This window comes from Ixodes scapularis, unplaced genomic scaffold (genome assembly GCF_016920785.2).
Source record: "Ixodes scapularis isolate PalLabHiFi unplaced genomic scaffold, ASM1692078v2 PGA_scaffold3__209_contigs__length_174095766, whole genome shotgun sequence".
Classification (NCBI taxonomy): domain Eukaryota; kingdom Metazoa; phylum Arthropoda; class Arachnida; order Ixodida; family Ixodidae; genus Ixodes; species Ixodes scapularis.
Genome location: NW_024609868.1, coordinates 140,505,040 through 140,523,054, shown reverse-complemented (window position 1 = coordinate 140,523,054; position 18,015 = coordinate 140,505,040).

Below are 18,015 nucleotides of genomic sequence, written 5' to 3'. Positions count from 1 at the left end.
TATACACCAGCTACAAGTTATCTCGAAGTTCAAAACGAAAATGAAGGGCAAAGTTCGCTCACCTTGTGTCATGGATTGACCGACCGAAATAGAACTGAACAACGCTGTTTTCAGCAGCGTTGTTCAGTTCTATTTCTTTGGACCATTTTCTATTAGAGTGCACAGATAATGTTTGGTAGTGTGCGGCGCGCGGGACATTATCAGCAAAAACTTTTCATTGCACGTCAACAATCTTCACATTGAAATTTAAGGTACTTCTAAATTAATGAAATGAGGGTAGACAAGATTCAAGGCCGTAAACATAGTGGACAATACCAACCAAATAAGCCACTTTTTTGCTCGCGTTAAGGGCTTCTGATGAGAAATTATTAGTAGGGAAGTACGGTCGATGCCCTCAATGATATGGCACTGCGCAAATTAGGACGAACGATCGACTTTTTCTTTACACGTGGTGCGTAAAACGCCCAAAAAGTACCGTTACGCAGCATTCGAAAAAAAAAAATAACAGTGGTGAATTAACAACCTCGTTGTTACTTCAAATAATGAGTCACAAGTCAATCGTCGCCTGTAGCGCGTTAGGCACACACGTCTTGCCACACGCTGCCGAGATACTTGGCACTCAAGAGTCCTTCTGTGAGGATGCATTCACTGGTAAGCGCCCATGCGCATCTTGGGCACTGATCAAAGGTACTCACGTACAGCCGCCGACGATAGGAAAAAGCCCAGGCGAGCGCGTGGCTTCAAAGGCGTCCAGTATTATCTAACGGAAGCTGAGCTATCAGCTAGGTTATCGTGTGCACTAGTGGCATTACAGCGGTTAAATTGAGAAAACAGCGCAAGCAACACAAATACGAGTAGAAGTAGACGGGAGAAGAGCTGAGTGACCACCGAAAGTTTATTGAAGATACACATAAAAACCGGCCACAGCAACCACCACCAAAGATTATAGAAACAAAACCCGTAAAAACAACAAGATAAGCGCCTTGAGGTAGCACGCGGGAATGACAATCTAAAAGGCAAAGCAGTACTAAAAGAACCTAGGGTCACTAAAAACTAAGGAACAGGATTTTCTTTGAGTGCAGAAAAAGAGACGTCTTGCTGACGCAGCTATCTGTACCTGGTTCGATTATTTCAAAGGCCTCGAGCACTTCGCGTGCATTCTTATCATTCCCCCTGCCAATGATCTGAATATTAAAGTTAGGGCGGCAATGGCAATCCGCCACTTGTAAAGGTAAGTGCCCCTGATATTGATTTTTACGACAAATAATGCTATCTCGTTCGTTTATTGATGCACCTCCCGGTCTGGGCAATATACACTTTTTTCACACGACAATGGGATCTTAAAAGCTACCCCCACTGCGCATTCCACATATTTGGTCCGAGGGTTTATCACACATCTGCGCTTGTTCAACTTTGGTCGTTACTCTCTACTTGGCCGGAAAACGATAGCTAAATCATCACCGGTAGTAGAAGTGCTCGGCGAAACAACATAAAAACCGCTTATCGTCATGCATCCTCGGAAGGCGTTATCAAACGCACGAAACCCGAACGCTCAGCCTGCCGACCCGGTGGACTCATATTACAAAACAGCGCAAAAAAGACGAAACACAAATTAGAACGACCCGGGACATACGCTGACTAACAACGAAAGGTTTACAAAACTTCCACGCGCGAACAGTCGCACGCGCAAGCACATGCTCCTTCTTTTGTTTCCTACAAAAAAATAAATGCTAATGTACACTATCATCCCACATAATGAGGGACTGGCAGCCGTGGAGGGATTCCTCTCTCTCTACCCTTCGTATCTCGCAGACAGTAGCAGTATTCTGCGCTTATTGGAATTAATTTTAGACTTCAATAAACTTTATGTTTGATGATGAACATTCTTTGCAAATTCAAGGCGCGGCCATGGGGTCGAGAATGTCCCCAAATCACGCTAATATTTTATGGGCATGTTTGAGGAGACCTTTGTGTGGACTTAGGACAAAATTCTCGCCATATATCTTCGTTATATTGACGATATATTTATCATTTGGAATGACACTGAAGATGCACTCCTCTCTTTTCTAAGTTACCTCAACGGCTGCCACCGTACAATTAAATTTACCTGAAATTACTCAGCAGACTCTGTGAACTTACTGGATGTTAACGTTAAAAAGATGAGGAGCCATTTGGTAACGGAGTTGTACAGAAAGCCTACAGAAAAACGTCAGGTTCTATGCTGTGATACCTACCACCCAAAATGTAAAAAAAAAATAATATACCTTACAGCCAATTCCTTCGGTTGCGTAGAATTTGTTCTGAAGAATCAAACTTTAAGGAAAACGTAACATCCTTGAAGAAGAGACTATTCAAACGAAAATATAACGCATCTATTCTTGACGATGCCACAAGAAAGCCATCCGCTTTGGAACGTAGCACTCTCCTTGAATCCACACGACAGCTTCACTCCAACGAAACAATAGGGTGCCGTTGATTATAAACTGCTATTCGAACCTATCAAGCATGAATTCCGCATTGAAACGCCATATAAACATCCTACATGCCGACGATAAACTTTAAAAAATATTTCTTGAATCACCATTTGTCACATTTGGTAAGCGTCGGAATCTTGAGAGGATGTTATGTCCCTCGTATATAAAAAAAAACCAATTCATGCGGTGGTTGTAGTCCTTGCCTCAACACTCCTTGCCAACTTTGCCCGTTCGTTTTGACCGCTGATAAAATTTCGAGCTCCGCATCAGATTTATACTTAAATATTAAACAGCATATCGACTGCAAAACACCTGACGTGATATATATTATTAACTGTACGCTGTGTAACAAGCAATACGTAGGAGAAACAAAAAAATCTATGAAAGAGCAACTTTATGGCCATAAGTCTGACACTATAAATATGGGACAAAGACCAGTCGCTAAACTTCTAACTCAGACGAGCACGATATCCATACGCACCTAAAAATTATCATCGTGGAAAGCAGTTTCAAAAATGATATTAGGCGCAAAAATTATGAGTCCTTTTATATATCTAAATTTAAAACCCTAATCCCGCTTGGTATGAACATTTCAAAAGGAAACCTGTATAGGCTGCTGTAGGTTTTTAGTTTTTAGTTTTTTGTATCCTTCAGGGCAAACCGCCTTCCCCATCAAAGATGAGAGCGGGGAAGAGAGAAAGCCCCTTTGAGGGGAGAGCTAAAAACATTGGGATGTGGGGACGTCTCCCGCTAACCTCCCTCTCTTTTTCTTTTTTTCGGGGAGGGGGCAGTTCGAGCTGGGAGGCGTTTTAAGGAGCGGTGCTCGGTATTCTGTAGAGCAGTGCCACCCACGTGTGATATTTCTGGTGTCCGTTTACACACACTTTATGCTTATTTATGACCTTCGTTTCCTTGGGCGTTATATTGGCTTGGGCTCACTCGACTTGACCCCTGTATGTTGTCATTTTATTTTATTTCTCTGGATCTGGAGCTCTAACTCTAACGTGACGGAGGCCGTTGCCTGTGATGTATTTTCTTGGTGTGTCCCCCCTAGTACTACTACTTTTTTTGTATGTGTGTTTTGTTGGAATGTAGTTTTTTCATGCTTAAGTGTTTTTACTTGTACCGTTATATATATGATTTTTTTCTGTCGCTTTCTCCGATTTTCCTTCTCTCCTCTTGTTTCTCTAAGAACGCTCTGCAACTGTATTTTCTGCACACTTGAAGAAGGGAAGTCTCTTCCGGAAACGTGGTGTAATAAAGCCTCTATTGCTGTTCAAACATCTTTCTACGTTTACGACTTTCTTGGTGAAGACTTTGTTCATTAATACACTTAAACAAAAAAACTTAAAAAAAGACTGTGAGAAGAAAAAGAAACTTAGGCAGCGGCACTAGAAGAACGTTGCGAAACGCGTGACCAAAATAAATAATAAAAAAAAATAATTTTGACAGCAGCACGAGAAAACGCTAAGATCATGCGCTGTGTTCACCTCACGTTCGCAACGCGTGCACACCGCATTCAGGACACAAATTAGTCCTTTACGGATCGCGTGTGACAGTATACTAAGAGCGGTCGCGATAGACCGATATCACCAGCCAGTTCGACTGCGACACCGCTGGCGCAATGCATTCAAGGAACTTTAGTTTTTCCGCACGTGCGGCAACCTCGCTGGAGCACTACCCGTGTAGAGCACGAGACGTCACGGGCCCTCTCGTGTACCGCCGTCTACCTCCTAGAAACTAAACTTATGGCGGCGTCACGCATGCCCCGAACGCTCAGTGAGATCGGCCTATTGATAAACTGCAATTCCCTGTTGGTCAGATGCACTGACGCGACACTAACGCAGTGATCGGGTCCACAGGCAAATATACGCGCCGCTTCCATGATCTCTCTCTTCAGCTTGCCCCTCACGCTTCCCACAACGTTTGTGTTGTCCAACGCCGGGGAACACCCACAATCCCTGCACTGTATAGGTAGATGCGAACCGTGGCCACTGCGAGCGAGGCCGCGTGCTCACGCAGACTATCCTTTCAAACAAGGACCAGACTGTCCCAAGTAGACTGTACGACAGCTCAAACGGATCACGTAGACGACTTCTTTGATATAAGGCACAAACTGCTTGGCACGCCTCGTGTGACAAGGGCCATTCCTACGTTTGGTCCCGCTTGACATCGCGCACAGTTTGGATAGCTTGCAGGGGGCCGTGAAGAGAACGTAGACGTTAATTTTGCTCCTACACGTTCAAATAATTGGGGTTGTGTGCGTTTTGTTTGTCTTTTTATAGGAGACCCAAAAGGCAGCATGTGTACTGGACCGCCATGTTTTATTCTCCCATCATAATGATGATAGCGTTCCGAAACCAAAGTCAAAACGAAACCATAACCTATTGCAACATCCTGTTTTCTTTGAAGGAAAGAAGACAGTCTCAACTATGACGCTACAAAGTGACTGAGGTGTCGCGTTAACAGCTTCTTCCTAACAGCTGGTCGGGCTGTTCGCTGTACCGATGGCTCTTGTGAGCTGTCCTTCCTAGTATCTGCCGACTTTGGTGATTGATTGCTCGCTGATTCATGCAGTGTGACTGGCGCTGGCTCTGATGCTGTCTCAGCAGCGTCTGTACCAGTAGTCACCTCTTGCATAGTTGTTGGGTTCTTCACTGGGCTTGCTGCCGTTTGGGCAGGCTCAGGAACTTGCCGTAAATGTACCCTGTTCCTTCTCAGTGTTTTGCCGTGGATGTTTACTTTGTACGATCTGGTTGTCACAGGCTCCATGACTGTACCTTTTTTCCATAGTGATCCAGGGGTGAACGGTTGAACTATGACGGTGTCCCCTTTTTTCAGAGTTGGGAGCTATCTTGCAGTTATGTTGTAGTAGTCCTGACCGTCTTGTCTTGTTTCTCCACTCTGTTTGTCGGTTTAGAGTGTGTGGCTTCAAGAGTGCATTTGTTGACAGTAGTGGGGTTCGAGACCTCCTGCCCATCATTAGTTGTGCTTGGCTTGCCTTTCTGCTCTGGCATGGGGTGTTGCGGTGATCCAGAAAAGACAACTGTGGATCATGACCATTCTCCAGGGCCTTCTTGAGAAGCGACTTTGCAGTCTTGACAGCCGTTTTAACCCTTCCGTTGGATTGGGCATGTCCTGGGATTTGAGGTATTGTGTATGAACTGCCACTGAGTAGCAAACTCGACAAATTCAGCACTGGCGAACTGAAGACCGTTGTCTCTGAAGAGCACCGCAGGTGTGCCATACCTGGCAAAGTGTGCCTTGAGTTTCCTAATGACTGCAGAAGCTATGGTTGAAGTCAGTTCATCCACCTCCTAGCAGTTGCTGAAGTAATCGACCGTCACGAGGAAATTCCGATTCTTGTATTCCATGATGTCACTGACGACTCTCTCCCATGGATCCGCTGGCTGCGGTTGAGGCATCAAAGGTTCTTTCGGTTGCGCGTGGCTGTGCCTCGGCACACCTCACAGGTCAAAATGAAATCTTTGATTTCAGCATTCATTCCGGGCCAGAAGACACACTCCCTTACCATTCGAAGGCAGCTCTCTATCCCCAGGGCCGGTTTTCTCGAAGCGATGGTAAACCCATTTTGGTAAACCACGGTGCCTAGGAAGGGAAAAGTACCTAGGTACTGTAATAAATGGCTGGATATAGAACATCAATAATTATTTTTGATTGGGCAATAAGACGCGCCATCTATCGGTGAAACAAGGCAGTCATTTTGTTTATCCTCTTTTTCTGGTGGTTGTCATCGATCTAGCATGGTATTTTAAGTCAAAATATAGTAATGTTGTACTTGAAGACCAATTTATTTGCTTCCGATGATACGAAGAAATTTTAGCTACTATGCTAGAGTTTGTCGAGGAATATTCGAAAGTGTGAGAAACATTTCCTTCGATATGTTTCGCCATAAACAACGCATAACTTTCCCGTGTGCCTTCCAGTCTGGCAACGCCGGTGCTGTAGTCTCATTTGTGTTCCTTGCGACGCACGTTTCTGCGATTACTGCTGATCTCAACTGTATGCCCAACCGATCCACCGGTGACGAGAAGCTAAGCTTCTCGTCACCGTTGAATTGGCCACCGGGGATATGTAGAAACCTCGATGCAGTCAGCATACTGTCGGCGCACTGCGAACAAAAAAACAGTACAATGTCTCAGCTGTTCACCAGGAACGAAGACTTTATTGAGGATAACCCCCTTTCTCCGCAAAGTAATCGCTGCTCACGAGTTGGCGTGCATTGTGTAACAAATTAAACGTCTCAGTATAAATATGTACCAACACCCGTTCGCAAAACATTTTTTTTTACTCACCATAAAAACACTTGCAAGGCTTATGTACCGTCACATGTCTTGGATACTGGACTGCTGAAGAGTGATGATTTCGCGGAATGCTGCCGTCGGTTAGTTTAGTAGTCCCTCTGAACTATCGCTTTGCTTCACGTGCTAATAGGTTGATGGCGAGTCATTAATATAACATGCCAGATCGAAATGAATGTTCAGCAGAACCAAGCAGAACTATTAGTCCTCATTACGCGACGCCGCGGCCATTTTGCTTCTAGGTACTGCTTCTCCCTCGGCGCCCCTACTCTCCTAGTCACGTGACCTGGAATTCCCCCTTCTAGGGACAATAGTTAACTTTAAACCACGGTTCGCGTTCGAGAAAACGGGTTCAGGTGCGACTCATGGAGGGTTTGCTTTATGTTAGCACGCATAGTGAGAGGTATGACTGCTCTCTGTCCCATATAAACCACACCGTCCTCAACTGTAAGTTCATCACGGAAGTTGAAGTATGCAGAGGTTCCTTCCGGGAGACTCGACTTCTCTATTGGCCATCCTTTCAGAATTAATCGTGTCAGGTTTTGCAGCAGTTGGTCATTTCGGGACTGTTCCTTGATTGTCTCGAGAGCTTTAGGCTTTATGCGCCGACAACAGACAACATTGACTTCCTCTGCAGGTAAGTCACAACCTGTGTCTTTCAAGTAGGCTCTTGACATTGTATCTGTCACGACCAATTATTTTCCTTGACAGTACTTGACTCTGAAGTCATATCTCTGCACTTGCAGCAACATGCTTTGTAGCCGCTTAGGTACCTTGTCCAGGGCTTTCTTTGTGATGCTCTGCAGTGGCTTGTGGTCGGAGGTCACAGTGGTATGTCTGCCAAAGGTATAGTGGTATTACTCCTTTAGAGCAAAGCAGATGGCCAGCATCTCTCTATCTGGGCATACCTGGTCTCAGTTGCTGTCAGAGCTCGGCTGGCATAGCGGATTGGAGAGCCCTCTTGCAGCAGCAGAGCTCCCAAGGCTTTCTCGGTTGCATCACACTGTATTGAGAGTTCCTTTTGTGGGTCATAGAACTTGAGGACCGGCGGAAAGAAAAGCAGTTTTTTCAGTTTGTTGAATGCTCTGTCCTGCTCATCAGTCCCGGCCCACTCCGCGTTCTTAGCTGTCAGTCTCGTGAGTGGCTCCGTGATGTCGGGCATACATGGCACAAACCTTGCCAGATAGTTCACTTTCCTAGAAACCCGCAGGACTCCAGTCACGCCTGTAGGTGCATCCATGTTGACAACGGCTTTGACCTTGTCGGGGTCGATCTCCAATCCACGTGATGTTAGCTTGTGACCCATGAAAGTAATCTCTTCAGCGTTCAGTTCAAGCTTGGACTTGTTAATGGGAATGGCGTCTCGTGGCTCTTCTATACGACGTCTTTGTTGGGGCCCTTTCCGTACACTATGATGTCGTCCGTCACGCAGGTGACACCTTCTAGGCCGTCCAACGCAGTCTGCAGCCGCTTTTGAAAGATTTCGCTGCTATCTGTTAAACCAAAAGGTAGGCGAAGCTACTTGTGCCGTCCGAATGGCGTTTGAAAGGTGGTGAGCAGGCTAGACTCGGAGTGAAGCATGTAGTGCCAGTATCTGTTGCGGAGGCCAAGCTTGGAGACTACTCTTGCTTCTGTCAGTTCTGTCAACACATCCTCCAGGATAGGCAACGGCTGTCGTTCCCTCATGAGAGCTTGGTTGAGTGCTTGTGGATCGATGCAAATCCGCAGCTCACCGTCTTTTTTGGTGGCAGCAACCATGCGACTGACCCACTGTGCAGGTTTATCAACCTTGGCGAAAATTTTCTTTGCCGTTAGTTCCATGAGTAGCTTCTGTAGCTTCGGTTTGGCGCTCACTGGTACTCTGCAGGTAGTCGATGTCTCATGTTCAACCGACGGTTCAACTTTCAGGTGTACTTGACCAGGAAAGCAACCTCGTTCGTCTCCAAAGACATCTGGGTGTCTAGTACACATGCGCCTCGTGGGTCTCCTAAAAATACACACAAAACATGGTGTCACAAGTGGGTTAGAACCCCACTTCTGACACCATGTTTTGTGTGTCTTTTTATAGGAGATCCAAGAGGCAGCATGTGTACTGGACCGCCATGTTTTATAGTCCCATCACGATGAAGATAGCGCTCCGAAACCAGAGTCACAACAAAACCATAATGTATTGTAACAGTGTGGATATTTATACAGCGTGTTGTTGCTCAGCCATTTTAAGGTTGCGACGAGTCACTCGCTCTAGATGAGCAATTTAGACAGTGCAGTACAACCGCTAGCCTTTGTCTTTGTCTTTAATGTGCACCACGCAGTAGAGATACACAACCGCATGCCGGTACGATGCTCATTCAGATCGAAACGGGCAGGGGTGGGGATTGAGCCCAGGCCCTGGGTTCTGTAGCGCGAGCTTTCGCTCCACGTGCTCCGAGCCGGTGTGCGCTAGCCGACTCAGCCACCGATCCCCCTGCTCCTACACGTTTCAGATTGTGCGAGATCCTGTGAACATAGGGCAGCACTTCGAACTTGTTTGGTCTTTTCCAGGCTGCCGTGTCAGGATTTTCATCTTCTTGAACAGGAATTCAGCTACTCTTCTTACCAGAAAAGGACGTAAACCCGAATGTTCCAGGCGGTGTAGCTGACGGTCGAAGCTTTCACGCACGGCGCGGGCACAGGACTTTTTTAAACCCGAGCGGAGGCATAGGTTAGCGATACCTCGTTTTACTAATTTAAAGCGCGCCGAGTCAAATTAGAAAATAGCCATTTTTAATTAGCGGCGAGTACATCCGACAGATGTGGACGGAACCATCGAAGGACAAACCTAAGTCCAAGAACTGCAATGCACCGTCCGCCCGCAACTCGAGCGTGAAACGTAAGTGGCTCGAGCACTGTTCAAAAACTTAGCGTTTTCTCGTGCTGGTGTCAATTTTTTAATATTTATTTTGGTCACGCGTTTTGCAACGTTCTTCTGGTGCCGCTGTAGAGGTTTCTTTTTATTCTCAGATTCTTTTTCAAATTTTTTTTATTAGCATTTGTCTCTGTCGAAAGAGAAATAAGAGCATGTGCTTCGGCGTGCCACTGTGCACCCGTGCAAGTTCTAGTAAACCTTTGATTGTTAGTCAGCGTATGTCGTGTGTCCGTTTTGTACTTTGTGTCCCGTTTTTTGTGCGCTGTTTTGTACTATGTCTTTCAACCAACCTGCCCAGCAAGCTATCCTTGATTTTGCAATTTGTAGCGGAACGGCTCTGTATTCACCAATATTAGCATGGACTCAGCCAACGCGAGCGGGGAGGGGCGACAGAAACCGAGCAGCTGCTGGAGCCCCGATAATGGTTTGTTTTCTTTTCATAGACAGCGCGGCAGGCCTTGTTAGCCACGCGCTCACCTCGGCATACCGGCTGTTCAGCTATTTCCCAGAAATGCCGAGCATGCGTACCAATTTGCTTCCCGCGCCCAGCGTCTGGTTATTTGCACCAAGTTATATCCTGTACAAGATCGCTGTATTCGCGAAACAGGCATGCTTGTTTGCTTCATAGGCGCGAAATAGTTCGAACTACGCCAGCAGTGGCAAAATTCTCAAACACACGTCATGGACTTCATCTGGCAAACGCCGAGTACCCTGCGGTGTGACACGATGCCGGTTGCGGGGATGTTAATAAACAGGAACACGTTCCAACTCACGCTAGATAGAACCTAACGTGTTTAGCGAGGCGCCGAAAACACGGTGAAACGAAAGTTGTATTTTTCCTCACTCAAAAGGGAAACACGAGCACTGAGCATTGAGTCACCTCGGAAGCGTCATTTATAGTGTTTCTCGCAAGACATGCATACATCAACCCACCAAGATGGCGTAAAATATGCGCCATGTATCTCGGCCCAGAAGTTCAACTACTCCTCGCGCCCCTCGTGCGCTTGTTTTCCCCCAGACTTCAACCAATGACATGACGGCGCCTGCAAGGTTGCCTCGTCATCACGCGTTTTCTGTGCGTTCTTTCCGTTGCCTTCTGATTGGCGTGCTCGTGCTTCCATTCTGATGCACCAAAGACGCAGTTTAGAACACTTGCGAGCCCTGTAGAGAGTATTGCGGATGCGGCCAAAAAGTGCTCCAGAATCCGCCTTTGGCACATCGGAACGCAAAGAAGGGTATACCAGTCAAAGAACAACACTGATAATGCGCAGGGAACAGACGATGACGAGGCAACGATGCCCGCGCCGTCATTGCTTGTGGTCGGGGGGGGGGGGGGGGGGAACAAAGGCCCGTGACAGACTCGGGGGTAAACAGAGGCGCGACGTGCGCGAGTAGCAGACGATCTTGCACGCCGTAAATACCTTTCTAGTGGTCATCACTTGAGCGAAAAATTCATCGTCACTGGGCTGTGACTGATTGCGCGGCGTCAGTGTTCGTCGGAAGGAACGACTGCGCCTACTCAGAAAACCTTCCACAGCTCACTAAACAAAGATTGCTGCACACAGAACTCGATTAATGAAATGGTCTATAGACCCCTTTCGAAATTCACGTGCCGGTTAGAAGAAGTTTGGAACCACTGCACAATGGCGGAACAACTGCCTCGAGGAACGTGCAAAACGTTCCACAAGATAGCGAATGTCGGACAGCGGGCAACAGTGCCAGCCAACGGGCCATCAAAACAGCGTCGAAAATGCAAACTCACTGCGCTCATAACTTTTTTTTTTTGTGGGTGTGTCTTCTCCAGTGTGCCATGGCGTTGAGGTTTTTGTCCGCCATTGTGCAGGGATTCGACGGCTGTCAACAGAGGGCAGTATTTCCAAAGGGGTCTATCAGAGCAAACGCAAGTATCGTGCGTTTGCGTTAGCATTGCTTGCTCCCCACTCCGCATTCTCCTTAGGTACGCAACGCCGGAAGCTTTACGTACGCACGCACGCAATCGATTGTTGTGGGAGTGCGCAGCGGTCCTCTGCGTACCCGTCTCGTTGTCTCCCCCTCCCTGCGTGGGACGGTGCGAGACTCGAATTCATTTGACCGAATATGGGCTTTAGACTGTTCGGAGCCCTTTGCGTGGGCACATCTAGATGGCGCCGTAAGTATTTCCATGTGCGTTTGCGTTTCGCTGTACTGAAACCGCCAGTGAGTGACGTTTCGCAGCGTTCCGTTGAGAAAGTGCGTGCGTCGTACGCAGCGCTAGCGCGAGGGTCTTTACGCTATTCTACAGGGTGATTCAAGGAGAGGCCAGGCTCTTTAAATCGACCGCAAAAATCGGTTCCTTAACCTATCGCGCTACGACTTTGTGCAGCGTTGCCCACAGATGGTGCTTTTTTTTTTTTGCAAAATTTGCAAAGAGCGAACTTACTCGAGGAAAAAGTAAAGAAAGAAAAAGACTTAGCTCCTATGGAAACGCAGCGAAGCCACCGGTCTTCAAACAACACGGCGCCGTTTCGCACGGGAGGCAAGAGATGGCAAATGGTCGCGACGCCAACTGCCGCCAACGAACGAGCATGCGACGCCGAGAGCCGGCGTTTTTAGCAGACAAGGAACTGCAGTTCCGTTGTTGTTACCGCGCCTGTTTTTGTTTCTGCGACTGTCACCGCCTGCGGAACGCACGCCGCTTTTGAGTCGAAAAGATTGTCTGCTAAAGACGCCGGCTCTCGGCGCCGTATGCTCGTTCGTTGATGGCGTTCGTTGCGCCATCTCTTGTCTCCCGTGGGAAACGGCGGCGTGTTGTTTGCAGACCGGTGCCGTCGCTGCGTTTCCATAAGAGCTAAGCCTTTTTCTTTCTTTACCATTTCCTCAGGTAAATTCGCTCTTTGCAAATTTTACAAAAAAAAAAAAAAAAACACCATTTGTGGGCAACGCTGCACAAAGTCGTAGCGCGATAGGTTAAGGGACCAAAATTTGCGGTCGATTTAAAGAGCCTAGCCTCTCCTTGAATCACCCTGTAGAACTCTATTCTATACCTCGCTGCAGACTGAATAAATGTATTCGTTGGTTCGCCACATCCTGACTGGTGGATCTGCTTCGACGCAGTGAACAAAGAAAGTTAATTCATGTGCTTAGTCTTATATGCTTGCGTCTGATAGAGCCGCTCAGATCTCACGGATTTGTTTGTCTGTTTGTTTTTCGCGTCATCATTTTTGCAACTCCCTCCAAAAATGGCAAAAAAAATAAAAAAATAAAAATAAAAATAAACTCCGAGCATTTGGTGCGAGGAATTCGTAGACGAGCGTACTTTTACTAGGAGGAGTAAGTATATGAAATATTTCGAGCCTGCGATACCTATTATTGTAGCAGTATAAGAAAACTGGAATGTTCGTTATATAGTTTGAGTGACACTTCAATATTTTTAATAATTTTTTTATTATTTTTCATATGTTTATTATTAACCTAATATTTGTCTTACATGTTCTTTGTGCATTACCTGTAATAAAAAGTTTAAAATAGCGTAAAGATGCTTCCGTAAGAACTGTGTACAACGCACGCAAGCTTTCAGCAGAACGCTACGGGGTGTGTCAAACCAGCATTTTTAGTACAGCGGAACGCAAACGCACACGCAAGCAGATGTAGCGCCCATGCAAACTTCTGAAAGCAATCTAAGGCCGGTGTTCGGTCAAGCCAAACTGAGTCCCGCGCTGTCCCGCGCATCGAGAACAACGAGACGGGAACGCAGAGGACCGCTGCTTACCCACGCAAAAATCTATAGCGACGTTATGTAAGTAATGCTCGCGGCATTGCGTACGTATAGGGCATGCGCAGTGTGGATCAAGCAACGCTAACAAAAACGCACAGTGCTTGCCTTTACTCCCATACATTATACTAAAATTCATTATTCTTCATTAGACGTTGCCATAGGAACAGCGGTATTTAAACATCACGCGAAAAGAAAAAAGCACACGCGAAAAAAAACCCCAAAAACAAGAGCATCCCAAAGTCACGAATCTCCAGATGCACAGACTCCGGAATCAGGAATCAAAGGACCCAAGGACGGTATAGTTGGTGAGCGAGTTCAAAGTATTACGACCATTACCAAAACATGGAGTCTCTGAAGCTCGCGCTTAATGGAAGGTAACAGACAGCCCAGGCACGTTTGTCCTTAGAAAAGAAACGGCCACCGCGTTCATCTGAAGAAAAAGACCTTTAGCACACCCCATTCTTCTTTTTTTGGAAAACGAATGTCCATCATTCCAAATGACAACTCTTGTTTGTATATTTTACTATCATCTCTTTTCCCCAGCACCCCTCTGTCGATGGCTTTCGCTTTCTCTTTCTTTCTGTCCTGATGACATGCGCCAGCTCTGTGATTCCTCAGCGGCTTGTCGAGGCAACCCCTACGGAAATATTGACGCTCAAGAAAGCTTCGAAGAAAGCGAACCAAAGCACTTAATCCTCACATCCTCGCAGCCTTAATCTGCTTGCCTGTCCCTGAGATGGAGTGTGGGTGTAAATACGTATGAGACCGAAAAAAAAACAAAACATACCGATCTTTCGCGAATTGAACCTCCTTAGTCAATGGTCGCAGCCTCTCCTTCGAGGATCGTGCAGTCAACGGTCCTGGCTCTTATAAGCATCATGCAAGCCGGGCAAATGTTCTTGGCAAGGTTGCGGCAATGCCCCGCGGATGTATGATCGCAAAAGTCGGAAAACGCTCTCTTGCCCTTCTTTCTTTGTTTTAGTTGGTCCTAAATTGTCAATTCACACGCCAAAAATGTCAGCAATTCAAAACTAACGTTAGAGTGTATATTTTTTTGCAATCGATTCATCAGTTAAAACCTCCTCATCACTCCGAATTTATAGCTACTGTCTTGTGAGCCAAAGAAGGTATCAATTAAAGGAATTTAAGACAATTTGATTGTTATAATGCTGCTAATTATAGTCATTCTTCAATTGAGAGCATGTAAAAACGGCCAGAGGCGGTCGGTGCAAATTGTTTTTATAAAAGTGTCTAACTAAACCAACAATAAAATTGTTAAAATTATGCAGCTCACATGTACCGAACAGATGAGAGAAGTATGTTTAGACAGCCAAGAAAGGTGATGAAACCTGGTTGGGTTCGAAGTAGACATTCTCATAACGCACGACAGGGAACGCTTTCTACGAATCGCTACTTTCTTCAGCAACAAAGCTTTCGTTCCTTGTTGAGGATCAATAAGAAGGAATGTGCTTTCGTAACATATAACTTAAAGTAACTAACACACTGCACCTGGTACTTTGTTTCCCCTTGGAGAAACGGCTTTGTTTTCTAGTTTAACCTCATGAACCATATATTGCCACAATTGAAAAACACAAAAAAATTCATAACAGATACGGTGATGGACAACGTTTTACAGTATATAACCGCGTCCTATTGAATGCACCAGCTTCATGTGACCTTTCCCAATAATTGTCTCTTGGGAAGACTGAAAACGAGGAACCTTAACTAGCTTCACTCGATTCAAAACTCAGCCATTCGTTTTTTTCTTTTTCGCGAATCAATATTTTTTCGCCGTAAGTTAGTCACCAGTTATTCTAAATAGTTGCCTTATATCACAATGAGGTGAGGAAAATTTCCGCAGAACGCAGAAATAACACTATTCGCAGCAGCAACAGCTTCACCAATCGCACCGCTTAAAGGGACCATGAAATAATTTTCGGCTGAGATAACTTAAGATTTTATTTACCGAATATCATTTGGTGCGCCAAAATAAAAGAAGCGCAGGAGCGTAGAAAGTCTAAAGCCTCCTCTTCGCTGCGCATATTTGTAAAATATAGTAGATTATCTTGTAACACCTTTCCTCCGAAAGCTCTTCGCCTTTTCACTGTGAGGCATCCGCAGTGTCCACGGACGTCAGCCGGAGCCAGCTTGCCCATTGGACATGAGCACCGCGTAACTCGGATCGGACGTATGATATCGTCAATGATCATTACGCCGACGAATATTTGCATTCGCGTTCTTGGCCATTGAGTGACTTGGCGGAACTTATCACCACTTGAAAATGAAAAGTTCCATGGTCTGCTTAAAAGGCACGGTGGAAACTCGGAATCATCGCTTCCGGAGCTCGAGCACGTCACGACGTGATTTCACATTTCGCTTTTGAGCTGAGGATTAAAGCTAAGGAGGAAGAAGTTGAAAAGTCATTTCATGGTCTCTTTACCCGAGATTTACTCGTAGCCTTTTCCTAATAGGCGGCGAAAATAGACGGCGAAGGAGTTTTTCGGAATAAACGAGTTGCGCGCCCGGAGCTGCGCATGCAGGTCGGGCGGTCGGGGCGAGTTCGGGCCACGGTCTGTTCACCGCCCATCTAGGCCACCTAGACTTTGTTCGCCCGGCGTCTGCCTTTACCGGTAGCGGCCAACGCCTGGCGCGGAGCACGAGCAATATAGTCAAACAAATGGTTCCGATTTACGACTGGCTCCGAAGTTGGAACCACGTCTGAGCCACTCAAACGTATTTCGTGAGCACCCTATTTGCTGATGTGGTTGTGCGTTGGTTTGCACTCAAGATTTCAGCGTTTGCAAGTGCGTCGTTTGTGTGTTAATGAAGTGGCTCTCGCAACTGACGCCTTGACATAATGTATTGGCTTTGGCTAGTTCATCGCTTGTTTGTCGCATGTAACTTGGTTTTCGACGAGTACGCAGCGGTGTGTCGTGACAAAGTTTCGCAGCGCGAATTTCGCTGTTAATTTTTTGTGCACTGAGTTCAGCTTTTAGATGCGAGCCTCTAAGGACTAGCCACAGATTATGCACGAAATACGGTCATAGGTAGAAAAGAGCTTCTGTCCGTGGTGCCGTTTTCAGCACTTGTAACTATGGCGCGTGCCTTGCTACCTTTCAGAACCGACGAACACGTGCGTGCTGAGCTGTGAAGATCGCATGCCGAGGAGTGCGATCTTCACAGCCCAGCACTTTGTAAAAGAAGAGCTTCTGGCTGGTGCGACCCTCGGCGTTCGTGCGCATGGCGTATGCTTTGCTCGCTTTTCGAAAGGACGAAACATTATACGATCCTGAGCTGTGATTTCGTAAACATAGAAATGGTTTGTAAGCATCTTTCAGCATCTGCTCGTAAACGCTAAAAAAGTGAACAGTGCACCGCATTTAGCATTTTACTAAAACGCTAATAATAATTTGTTTTCGGATTTTTTGTAATTTTAGTTTTTATTTCAAGTTTATTGCTCGCGTGCAACGTGAGCGATGTGTGGCGCTCAGAGTGCACGACAGCAGGGGCGCCTGTAGCATTGGCGTCATTGCCAGGAAAAGTCGCGTTACATCTGTGCCAAGTAAATGGTGCACGTCACGCGCCGTAGCTTGACACCGGACGCGGGCGAAGTCGGTATTGCCGGATAACTGTAAGATTTTTTTTTCCCGTCTAGGAGAATGGGTCTAAATAAACCCAGCTAAGGTAATCAAAGCTTGTGCATTACAATTTTGATCTCGTCAGAACGAGATAGAATGCAGACACAAACTGGGCACGAGCGCAACGTCAGCATTCGGCTGGAAGTCGTGACAACCAACGCGTCTAAAGACGCTCTGTGTATGGCTCCGGCCAGATTATATCCCTGTCAGACAGGCTAATTTATTGCACTTCAACCGACTGCAATCCAGCTGACCGAATGTCACTTCAAGTATTTCGGTGCCACACGGAAGAATTTAGTGTCGTTCGTAAATGAGGGCAATAACGTTGTTAAAACATTATTATACACATAAAATGTTAAAATAAAGACAACTGTATCGGAAATATTTTGTCTATTTAATAAAGACACGTTACAAAACAACGTTACATTGATAAACAATCTTTACGCCAATTGTATGATTATGATCAATCATCGCGAGCCAAGATAAAGTTGAAGATGCTACCCTGGCGTTTCGCTTCGTCCCATGGAGGTCTACGAGGACGCCCTGCCACTGCTTTATTAGAACATGACTATCATGTACACTCGCACAGCTACATGTTGAAACAAACGTGGGCTCTGTCCTCTGCAAACCAAGATAGCACTGGAATGAGTGACTTTGTCGTAGTCTTTTATTGATTCACCGCGGGGCTTAATTTCGTATAGATCAACCTAAACTCTCTGGCCTAAAGTCTACCCCACTATTTTTTTTTTTCCAATGGTACTACTTCAAAAATGTCCGACATTCCACTACAACAGCAGTGGCGTTTCGCGTTGCAAAGCAGCCGACTCTCCCAGCGACAACCCAGAGAATGTCTAGAGCTCTCTGCTTTTTGAAAGCTTTCCGTCTATCTAGTGACATCTTTAACCTTGATTTGCATATTCGT